The sequence below is a fragment of the Chaetodon trifascialis genome, chromosome 13 (assembly GCF_039877785.1).
Source record: "Chaetodon trifascialis isolate fChaTrf1 chromosome 13, fChaTrf1.hap1, whole genome shotgun sequence".
NCBI classification, from domain to species: Eukaryota; Metazoa; Chordata; class Actinopteri; order Chaetodontiformes; family Chaetodontidae; genus Chaetodon; species Chaetodon trifascialis.
The window spans coordinates 8,219,945-8,232,187 of record NC_092068.1 but is presented as its reverse complement, the minus strand read 5'-3'; positions in this window follow the sequence as shown (position 1 = coordinate 8,232,187).

Here is a 12,243-nt window from a genome sequence, read left to right as displayed (position 1 = left end):
AGGTTGCAGAGAACATCGTGTTATTGGGAGTCTGTATTGCCAGCATGCTGAGAGACAACCAGGGGGAAATTAGGTAACTTTGTAGCACTCCATTGAACAGCAATAAGCTTTTAGGGCTTAGCAAGCATAAACACATTAAACTGATGAGATTCATCAGCACTCTTGTGTCAAATCTATTGTGCCCACAGGCAGAGCTCAGCAGCAGCAAACAGCAGAGCAAGAGAAGGGCTGCAGACAAACCAGTGCTGTGTCCTCTGGATATTTCCTCATCTGCCCAGAGTGAGTCAGTTGATCTCTCAGCTGAAATATGGACGTCAGACTTTAATATTTAGAGAACATTTAACCTTTGGACAAGCAGAAATATTTAGCTCCTTAAACTGCAGAGAAATAGCAAGAAAAAAAAAATTCAATGATTATTTTCAATTGATGCACTTTTTGGTAATGTGTTTAAATACGGACTCTATTTAATGTGTAAGGTAATGTTAGCAAAAGTTAACCGATCCCAAAGAGACACAGACACACAGCGAAACAAATATAAACATACATATACATAATAGTACATGTAGCTGGTATGTACAAGTAAGAACTGGACAACAAAATGTCTACAGTATGAACGGGGCTGTGATACAGAACACTGGAGGAAATCTTGTATACAGTAATAAGATACCATACAGAGGTGGGTTAATGTGCATGCATTGAGAGTATATTATGCACAGCATATGGTGCATACTCCTCCATATGGCAATAGGATATTATGTACATGTTATGCATGCACAACATGCACAATGTGTATATTACACATTACATGATGTGTATATACAGTAAAATGCATGTACAGTATTCACTCTAACCTGCAAAAATGCATTTTGATTTGACTAAATGATCATATGTTGTCCGATAATGGCAGCACAATAGATGTGTTTATGGCCTGTGTGAAGCTGTGTTATATCCATATTCAGCTAATTGTGGTTGTAACTGAGTGTCTCTGAATAACATAATGCCAACCTTTAAACAGGAGCACATAAGACATTTGCTCATTTGCAGTTAGTTCACCATATTTGATGTTTAATTGGTGTAATCTCCAAGCTGCAAAGCTGGAGGACTTTACCCTGATAAAGTGATACATTTAAATTGAAATATTTCTTCTCAAAGGTAAGATGGCCCTTCAACTTCGTTTATCTGTTGTCTCTTCCTTGCCAAATCATTGTAGCCTCTTGCCTTTTGGATAGTTTCACAGGAGGCAACCAGATCGGCATGAAATTAGCTCAGTCTGAATCTTTATATGGTCCAATCAGATGAGCTGAGATTTAATCTCAGCCGGCCTGCCCTACCAGAGTCCGACCCCTCAGATGAAATGGACTACATATTCATAGGTTCGCTTGCATGGTTGATTATAACAGCATAGATGGAAGGTACAACCTTTCTTCTGTTTATCTTTAGTCCAGTGTTCCTGTGTGAGAGGAAAGATTGAGTATTGAATACGAATTCCCCCCACTGATTGCCTTAAAACCAAAGGACTCAATGACATGTCTTTTACCAGTCCAAGTAAATCACACTTCCTTTCCACAAGCACTCAGTCCATTTTCTATCCAAGTCCAGGCCTGATTACGTCCTGTTTTCAGCAGTCCACACTATAATTCACACTGCAGACATGGTTGTATTTTGTAGCTAAATAGTGTGCGTTTCTTTGTAGATATTCATTACCTTGGCTGACATAAAATAATGTCCTGTAATAATGGGAAATATTACCTGATGAATTAATTACGGTGATAGCATCTAGGGTAGGAGACTTAAATGCCATCTTAAATTACAGACATTAGAAAACTTTCAACTTGTCTCATTTGCATAAAAGGAGCAGAAGCATGCATAAATACAAAAGCTTCCAGAGGAAGGAGGCAAGTACATTGTCTGGGAAGCCTCATCAGTTTATTGTAGGAATTAATAATTGCATGAGAAAAAAAAAAAAAAAACTGATCGTAAGCTTGATGTGAATGCATGTTTTTTTTCTCAAACAGTTTCTGTTGACACCTCCTGATAGGATAGTGTGGGATTGCTAAATGAATTTATTATAATTGTAGAAAACTGTACGCACACACACACACATACACACATATATATATAAGGTTACACCCTATCAATTTAAAACTAAATTTCATTTTCCCATGAAGCAATTTTCCCATTATTTTATTTGAATGTCAGACAGAAGTGATTGACTTCCTCAATAGTTCAGCATTTTTAATTGACTAAATGGACAAAATGCCAATTTAAAAACAGGAAATTAAAGTGGTGAGTTCCCTGATAAGAAACGCTCCGTTGTACTGAATCAAAATACTGATGTTATTCATTGTTTTGATTCATTATGTGCACTGGGCGCCAAGGAGCAGTAATACAACACGTGAAAGAGGTTTGGCAGAACACATTGTGAACGGGATGTGGATCTTTTACTGAAGCCTGTGAGCTGTACTGATCAGCTAAACTACAGAGCAGCAGGAGATTGTTTTATTACTCAAAAAATCCTAATTGTAATGTCATATTGATGTCAGGAATGCACTAAAACCAATGTTTTATTGAATATCCACCCTTCTTGTGTTGCCCAAAAAAACTGTCATGTTGTCCTTTAAATACCCCCTCCTGGCCTCCATTTGTCATAAGACAATGACGGCTTTTCAGGCAGTGGCAGTTTTCTCAGCCCAGGTTGATCCCTTTTGCCACAAGTTTTTATGCTAATGTCTCCCTACGTGCTTCACTGTCATTGTAAGAATTTTAGTTTTATTTATTTGCAGTGCAATGAAAAAAAAAAATCTATTTTTCCTCCTTCGCGCGAGAGCCCACTGCTAATTAAGCTCACATGCACCTACAGTAAGTTCACAGGTAAGCCCTCCATCACGGCATCATGGCACAGGAGGAGGGGAAAAAAAAGCCCCCATATTGTGGAAATCTCCTTCTCCTCAGAGAAAGAGAGGGGGAGAGAAAGTGGGAGAAGGAATGCCTTGCCTTCCTCATTACACTGCTGTCATTTACTCTTCATCCCCCGTACTCTTTAGTGGCATTAAGACGGGATGTAAATTTGACAGTTAACGCTGTTAGAAAATGGCTAGTTCAAGAAGGGCAGGAATTAGAGATGGGCATTAGACGCTGATAAGCTCCTTTCCTCTGCCGCGGCGGCTGCTTAACATTCATGGGAAAGTCATCATCAAACAACGTTATCACAGCTCTGTTGACGGCTGAGGAACATCATCACTATGATAATTTTTTTTTTATAGCTGTGAGCCAAAAAAGCACTCTTTTATTTCAGCGGTTTGTTAATGAGATAGGAGCTTGTTGGTATGGGCAAATGCAAACTTGCCACTCTCCAGCGTTTGTTTGAGTCCCCGAGCCTCCCCCGCATGCCTCCCACTGCACCCCCCTCCGCACTGTTTAATGTTGCAGGGAGGGGGGAGGGAGACACATTTTTATGTACTCCTTTCGAAGTGCTCTGTGTACATTGCTGAAGGAGGGCCTTTATGTGTACCTTTGCAGATCAGTCGCTCAAAGAGAGGAAAACATGGTTATATCAACAAACGCTCTCTCCTAACAGCCCTGTAGCTGGCACCTGTCACTCACCTGGGATTTAGCCATAGATCTGAATAGAGAGAGAATGTTGAATATTGAAGCTGAGTAAACTCCCACCAGCAATAGCATGTGATCAACTCCGCTTTTAATGATGAAAAGGCTACTTAAACTGTCGGATCTTGAGGCCTTCAGTAATTATGGCTATAAATCACGTGCATTGTTTCTCCCTATTTATTCATTAATGCTCCTAACAGCTCAGTTCAGAGGTTTCTTGCACTCTGGAGCAATTCACATATGTGCTAGCTGCCAAGGCTAAGCAGCTTTCCTTTGGATAGGGATGCAAACTGTGGGCTGTAGATACCAAAATCTGATTTTGGCTTTATCACTGCTTGTGTTTGTAGAGTGGGTTAAGAGAGATTTAATCTTTGGAAATCCTTACCAGGGGAGATGACAAATCATCTCTAACTTGCTCTAATTACTTCTAAAAACTTTTTTGTTTGCATTACAGTTAGCGAGCAAAGGTCGGCGATGAAAGGTAGATGAGGATGATTTGTAATGTAGGCTTTCATGTGTAATATATGTTTCAGGACTGGACACAAGTCAGTGTTTATGAGTCCAAAATGTAGAATATGCATCAGTCATGGGTCAGAATAAATGAAATGGCCCATTAAGAGTAAACCCAAAGGATCTGCTGATGTTGGCAGCTGAGTAGCAGTGAATTGAATTCTGATTCAAAAACATGTGCAAGCTTTTGAGGCTGATGCAGTCACCTCCAAAATCCTTTGCCTGATGCATAAGTATAATTAAATCATTCACATTCAGAAGCATGTGTTATCATTACAGTGTTGTTAAAGCATCGTAATCATAGATAGGCGCTCTCATTTCCAGCTCAGAGCTCTCACCTGCACACCACCCCTGGGAAGCAGTTTTCTGGGAAATTTCACAAGTTACACAGTACAGTAAGTTGATCCTTATCAAATACTGAATGCAGAAGCAGAGGGCTTGGAAACGAGCAGCCAAGTCGAAGCATAAACTAAAAAACAAAGAATTGATAGCTGAACAACCAGGTCATGCCTTATTTGAGGTGATGATGGTCAGGTTTAAGCACTTAGCTTCCAGTAAATATATAATTCACGTCCCTCTCTTGGTGTTAGAGCAGCAACTGTCGCTGTGTTTTAACTCTTGTCAACTGATGAGACCCGACTGTGTGTGGCGAAGAAGAACAGTAGTTTGCTGAAATGTAATGAGTCCCCAAAGATTAAAAAAAAAAAAAGACAAGGTCTGGCATTCAGCACCAAGATGTCAAAACCAGGTAGAAGAACACTCAGCAGCAATCTGCCTGTCTCCATGGAGCTCTTGGTAATCATTATGGCAGATGTAAAACCAGCAGAAGTCAACACTTTCCTGCGTAGAATCATGCATAAAATTTCAGCATGTCTATTAAAATTTAGTGCTCTCAGGTTCTGTAATGTGCAGAACTGTTTTTCACAGCGTTTTGACACAATTCGTAATGATAATTGCATAGCGCCTCCGTTTTTAGGAATCCAGCTAATGAGCGAAAAAGTGACTTGCTCCACCATAATATAAATGGTAAGATGTTTAAATATTAACAAAAATAACATACTTTGTCAGCAGTTAGTTGGCTAGTTAGTCATAAATCCCAGTGAAAACCCTCCATCCAGTTGAATGTTGCTGAAACTGTTTATTCATGACTAACTTTGTGTGTGACGTGACTGACTGGGCAACATTTTTTCCACTCTGTATTATTTTCATTGAGCGATTGGTACAAGAAGTGACAAAGCCCCAGTGTGTGGCTGTGTAAGTCAGCTTGTTGTAGAGTTTTGGAGTCTTTTTTCATTCCTTGGAAAAATGAGTACAATGCAAATGAAAGGCAGATGTGCTGCAGTCCTTTTGGATCCACGGTAATTCTGCCTTTTGAGCCGATTCCACAGCATTATCTCCACTTTGTAGTGGTCTCTGAGCCCTTTGTCATGTTAGTTCAATAGTCTGCCGTACTGTAAAGCACCTCTGTGTGCTGCACTGTTATTTAGTGCCACTTTGGGATCGGAGCTCGATCTTGTGTTTCTGGGCGCGGAGTTCCTCAGCAGAGTTGGGAATCCTAAAAAGCATGGAAAATAGATTTGATCATTTACTGAAACAGGATTTGTTCCTTTGAAAATACCTTCACATTTAATTAACCCAGCAGTGATTTCATATGTTTTAAGTGCCTGTTATTGTTAAATTATTCGTTATTCTTTTGACTGACCAACATCTTCAAATGCAGCCAACAGAAGAAAGAGCAGAGGAAACATTTGGAGCTGTGCTGGAGGACCTGGAGTTCAGTCTCTGCCTCACCAGCTTGTACTGTAAACTCCTCACAACTAAGCCACAGTTTGGTTCTCCTTATTTATGCTAATGAAATGTAATTCCACCCTTCATTGGCATGCGGTGCTCTTATACTCAAGTAAATTATTCTCTTTTTACCGTTGCTTCCATATTTTGAAGCCATTACTTAATCACGTTGTCAAAATCCCCATTTCCTCTCATCAATCCTACGTTGAGCTTTATTTGTGATCCTCTCTTTCTTTTGCCCTCACCCATTTTGTTCACTCCATTTCTCTCGTTCAATTTCGCTCCACATTGGTGTTTATTTTTTTTATTTATTTTTTTGAGGATGTCTGGATTACCCCTACTGAAATAGCTGTTACTCAGATTTTAGGTCATCTACCAAATCCATTAGGGGAAAATATACAAATAACCCCACTTTTCTCTTTCATCCATAGTGGTCTGCTGTTTCTCATCCTGTGGCTGTGGAGGCTTACAGTGCTATTAATAGTAGGTAATCTGCAACAGTTTTGTCTCCTAATACATTTATGGTTATTGTGTTATGGTAAGTGAACACTTCATGTAGATAAAGGCTATGGAATAACTGCTAACCAGTAGTTACCAGTTTCACCGCTTGTTTGGGTGTTTACACAACATTCTTGTGTCACATTATTATCAAGAACACAGAGGCAGAGCGAGAGCCAGCTGTAGCAGTTCTCATAATTCATAATATATTAATTTGTAATTAGCGGGTTTAATGAAACTGATATTGCAATATTAGTTATTAGGTGTACAGTTTCAACAGAAACAAATCCACTCATTCAGTACAATAAAAGTGGCCACATGAAAGAAATAAAGTGAAGAAGCAAAGAGCATTGAAGCTAACGAAGTGTATTACACACTTATTAAAGTAATTTTCACTTTGCCTCCCAGACCCGGCCAAAAACACTTTCAAATTCTCATTGTACTCCAAGGTAGGCTATTTCCTTGTTAACTTTGAAGTAAGCTGAAAAACGTATAGGTAGACAGGGGTGGCATCAAATAATCAGCAACTTCAAAAAGCATGCTGCCACTTAGCACTCCTAAAGCTAATGTCCCCAAGACATTCAGAATGGAAATTATTCAAACTCATTTAGTGGTAGCAAATTGGTCTAAGTTCAATCAGAAAACAGACTGACACTGAACAAGAAGTGCAGCCTAATTATACTTGTTTGTCAAATGAAAATTTCATTTGGGCAGAAATGAAACCTTCCAGCAACTTCTTTTAAGGTGAGCTCCTAGTTGTATTATCAGCTAAATGCAGTAAAATCCATAATCATACGATGATAATGAAAATGGAGCCAATGTTAACATTCAGGCTTTCAATGCCCCGGGCACATGGCGATAAAAATTAAGTACCATAGTCCTCTGCCAGGCACGCTGACACCCGGGCTGGTCTTTAGCCTCTTAGATGCGTTTTTGCATTTTAAAAACTTTATCAAAGCACTGTTGCAATGTGGAAAATGTCAACGTGAAATGCACTGAAGGCAAATTGGAATTTCATTAATAGTAAAATTATTGCTTTTGACTGATGTATTACTATGCTTGTTAAGAGCTGGAGAGTGGAACGCTCGTCTGTCTGGTCGGCAGTCTTGCCTCTTCTTGTCCCATGCCATTTGCTGAAAGTTAGAGATCTACTTTCCAACTAAAAAATATGAAGTTGCGAAAGTTGCAGGAAGTGAAATGTAGTTGAAGATATTGATTTATATTGCAGTACGAGTACTGGGTACTCCTAAGCAGGATACATGTGAAGACACTGAGCTCATGAAAGAGAAAAACAGAAGGGATGAAGAGAATAACAAAGGCTCTATTGTGTTAGATAGCATCCACACTGACATCTGGGTAGTTTCATACTTGCTCCTGTTTTAATATGGAGCTGATGTTCACCTCATGATGCACCAACACAATGTGGATTTGTGCTGTGGAGCAGTGAGGTGTCTTTGTTAAGCGTGGTGACATCTAATCTTAACTATAGGGAAAGGGCCCCAGAGATCCCGCTGTGGATTGGTAAACACGCCTAACCTGGTGTGAAGGTATCAGTTCACTGAGACTTGTGCTCATTCATGAAGCCGGTGCTGTTTATTGATTTACCTTGTAATCCTCTCAGTGTCAATGTCGTCAATGACGGAGGAGAAAATGGGAACGGCGTGTCAGATGGAGGACATTTTCTGACAGCAAAACCAGACAACAGATTAGCTTTAATGGGATGCTGGTATTCATGTTCTCCTGTGGGGTTTGGATATGTGGCACTCGGTCTACAAGTGGACCAAAATGATTTGCTGGAAAACGGTTTTTAAAATGTTAACCAGGGAGCACAATGAGCTGTGTGCGCTGAATTAACATTTTAGAATATTGTATGTGGTAATTTGGTATTTTTAATGACTCTCATCTTCAGTTTCAGTGTGAGGTGGAAAAAATAGGCAAAAAATATGAATCAGCATCACTGTTTTAAAGAAGTGTTAGTTGGAAACTGGCTACCTTAAAAATGCTACATGTGTATCAGTATTCAGCTAAACTAGCTGGGTGGTAGCTCATAATATGACGTGATGGTTGGCGAACTAGTTTTCAAACCAACAGTATTTTTTGGGTTTATGTATTTTGGCTAACAAAGAGAATTAGCTTGCGGGCTAACATTTCAGCTTGAAGCAGCTGTCATTGCTATTTTAAGAAACCGCTTTTTTCTTTTTTGGAGTTTCTTTTAACGTTGGCAAGTTTTCATGATACAGACAATTCACAAATTGACTCTGCACTGTCTTTCTGTGTCACACTACATCTTTGTTGGTTTGTTATAGTCTGTCTTAGAGTCACAGGAAGGATAACAAAAACTCAAAAACTTGTAACAAATTATTATGTTCTCTTTCAGGCCACTGTAGCTACACAAAATATTGCAACATAAAACCTAAATGACTCATTTTAGTTGACTGTACAGGTTTTTGTAATAAGGACAAATGAAGAATTTGTCTTGTCAAATGGAATAAATATTGAGCAGACTGTCCACTTCTCAGCCTAAATATTATTGCAGTGCTATAATATTCCAGACGGGTACGGGACCAGTTCTGCGACTTGCTTATAGGCATGTAATTACATTATTGTATTAATATACTGTGTACCTTTCATTCCTTTAAAAATACAGCATACAGCAATATGCAAACGGTAGAAACACATATTTCTATGAAATACATTAAACAAATACAACAAGTGCTACATGCAACAAAATGCGCATTTTTAACAAAATGTGTCAGAAACAATGGTGTGTTAATTGAAGAGTTTTGAATGCCTACATGTTAGCAGAGCCCTTTGAATTGAAGCCACTCTCCTCATTAACTGGCATCGACGGGAGCCTTTCACAAACAATGCTGATTTCACTGACCACATGGTAAATTCCAGTAAGCCAGTTTCTCTGGCCCTGTTTATCCTTTCATGGCATGAATCATGGTATGTTTTCTCCGTGTGCTTGAAGTGGACTGTGAGTAGAGATAGACCCGGGCACAGATGCATGCCATGGACTGCGGACAGCCATGACAAGATCAACATACAGCGAGCTATAGTGAATTTTAAAATGTACTCTTCATGTCCAATTTAACGTTCTTGATATAAGAGTACTGGAAGTAACAAACAAATTCATGTTCTCCAGCTAAACATTTTAACAAAGCCATCCCTTTGAGATGGATATTCTTAATCTATCCGATAATTACTGTAAGTGTGACATAACAATGCAGCTCATGTCAGTCAGTAAAGCCCATAGCAGCACCTTTCTCAATAATGTCTACATTTAAACATCTCTGACAAGTTAGATTGCTACCTGGTATGCAGCTGCAGGCTTTCTGTATTTTAAATCACACAATGTTGTCACTGTTTCCATCTAGTTTAATGACACTATTAATTGGATTTGTAATGATGTTTTAAGCAAACTTATTTCAACAGACATCTTTCAGGCAATGGCCTTCATGATAACGATGAATGGTGCATGTCTGGCATACAGTCGCTGTGGATTAGCCGCCAAGGTATTTCATAGTATTTGTAGTGAAGCTCTGACCTCTTGTGCTGCATTGTGGAAGTGCAAAATCCTCATGCTACACTGGCAGTGGAGGTAATAACAAGCTCTGTAATGCAATATCTTTGTAAGTATGCACTTTAATTTTAAAAATTAAGGCTTCTCGGAGGCCTGTTTCACAGTTCCTCCATATGTAGTACTTTATGAACCCCTCGGGTGACTGCCAGAGAAACCGTCATAAAAGTCCCTGTAGGAGCGAGTTGGGTGATATGTTGAGAAGTCCAAAGAAATGTTCCACAAGGATCCGTTTATGGGCTGTTCAGACTGGAACTGTGAAGGAGCCTTTATCAGTTTCTGAAAGGACATGTACAGTACTGGTGCTGGTTCACCCAGGCTACTGTACTGACTTGTAATAGAACACATTTGGAGTCAGTATCATCGTCAAATGTCTGCTGGTGTCCTGTGGTTTTGTTGTTTCACATGGTTCATGATCTTTGTTGTCTGACCCCCACAGCTCTGTCTCGTTATTCCTGTCTCCCCCCACTGCCCGGAGTTCCATAATGCTTCAGAAATGCTGTTTTTAACTCCAGTCATATGTAATGAAGCAGCAGTATACGTGACCTTTTCTCCCTCTCAATGTTACTGTTGCTAACTTGGACAAGCAGTCCCACCTGGCACTACGCCAACTCACAAGACAATGGGAGTCTGTCACTGATAGTCTCTCAGAGGCCACAGATAACCTTTGGAAACAGACCAGTTTCATATCATCACAAGATCCACCAAATAGGACGCGAGCATGCCGCAGAGGGAAAAGTCCAAGATTTCAAATATACCAGAAGACACACTGAAGTACTAATCCATAGGGGTGTTACTCTTGGAGCAAAATGAGTCTGTCACCTGACCTTACCATCTGTTGATAGCAAGTAACTCAAGAAATCAGTGTAACAGAGGCTCCAGGATCAACATGAGCTAATGTGGAACATGATGAGGAAATGTTGGTTACAGCTGGCATCACACAACCGTCATTGACTAACCACAGTTAGCGTAGCTACACAGCAGTGATATACTGCTGCTCCAGCGGTCATGCCCTTTTTAAAACTCCTTGTTTACTGTTTGAAAATGATTTTCATAAAATACAGATGCACAAAAGTGCAAAAAATGATGAATATATTTTTTTTAATTCGACATATTGTTTAATAGGTGCACTATCAGACCGATGTAAAAAGGCAAAAAAGGCGTTTTTCATGTTGGTGTGTTGGAGGAACTTTTCTTGAACCATTACTTTTCAGAGTGTGAGTGTTCATTGTTATTCTCTTGCTGTCACCTGTGATCTGTAAATCTCAAGCTGTAAAGCGCGTATTTAAGCCTTTACAAGGAGAGTAAAGAGATTCATGGAATCCCGCATACTGCTTTTGCTATTGTTGATTCATCTTACGAATCCATCTCTGTCAGCCCAATGAATCCTAATGAAGCAGAAATCTGTCACATTTACTCCACAATGAGGGTAGCTGGCAAACTTTCTCAGGAAAATGAAACTATTATCTTCAACTAGACACGCACAGGGCTCAATATAAATAAATAAAGTCACACTTATCTAGTGGCCAGTGTGATTACTGTAGCCAAAGCTGACATCCAAATTGACTGTCTTATCATGTCGAAGTGATTTCAGCTGAGTGGAGACTGTAGATGAAAGCAAAATGATCTTTAAATAGTAGTTAAAGATGGTTGCTCGATAAGTTGTTCCACAACAGTTTTGATCAATGAAGCATGCACTCAATATATTGCCTATTTAGATATGTGAGATAAACTTAGCCGGGCTCCTAAATGATTCATAAATTATATTTCCTTCAGTGCAAGGTAATGACTTTATGGCCTTGTTGAATTCTTAATGTTGAGGCATCGATGCTTCAAACTGCGGCGAGCTGGAAGAGACTCATTTTGTGCATATGGGACATTATATTGCCTCATGTCTCTTCTATTAGATTCAGCTTTTAAAGCATGCTGAAATCTTTTTTCTTTATCTATGACATGTATATTTATCCCAGCTGTTCCGTCAAACTAAGAAGAATTCACTGAAACAGTTCTTGCACAATAAGTCTCTACTCTTGAGCCACACATGTGGATGTGGACCACACGTCAAATATTTGAAAATGGGCCTTTTTAGGCAATATTTCAGTAGAAGTGCTTGGACTACCTCATGTCTAAAAGCCTAGGAATTGAATTTGCTGTGCTCTCTACGACAAAGCCTGTCAGGTGGGAGCTCCGGCTGTAGAAAATGTCAAAGCTATTTTCCTCTTTACTAGTCAATGCGATGCTTGTTTAATAGTAATTGG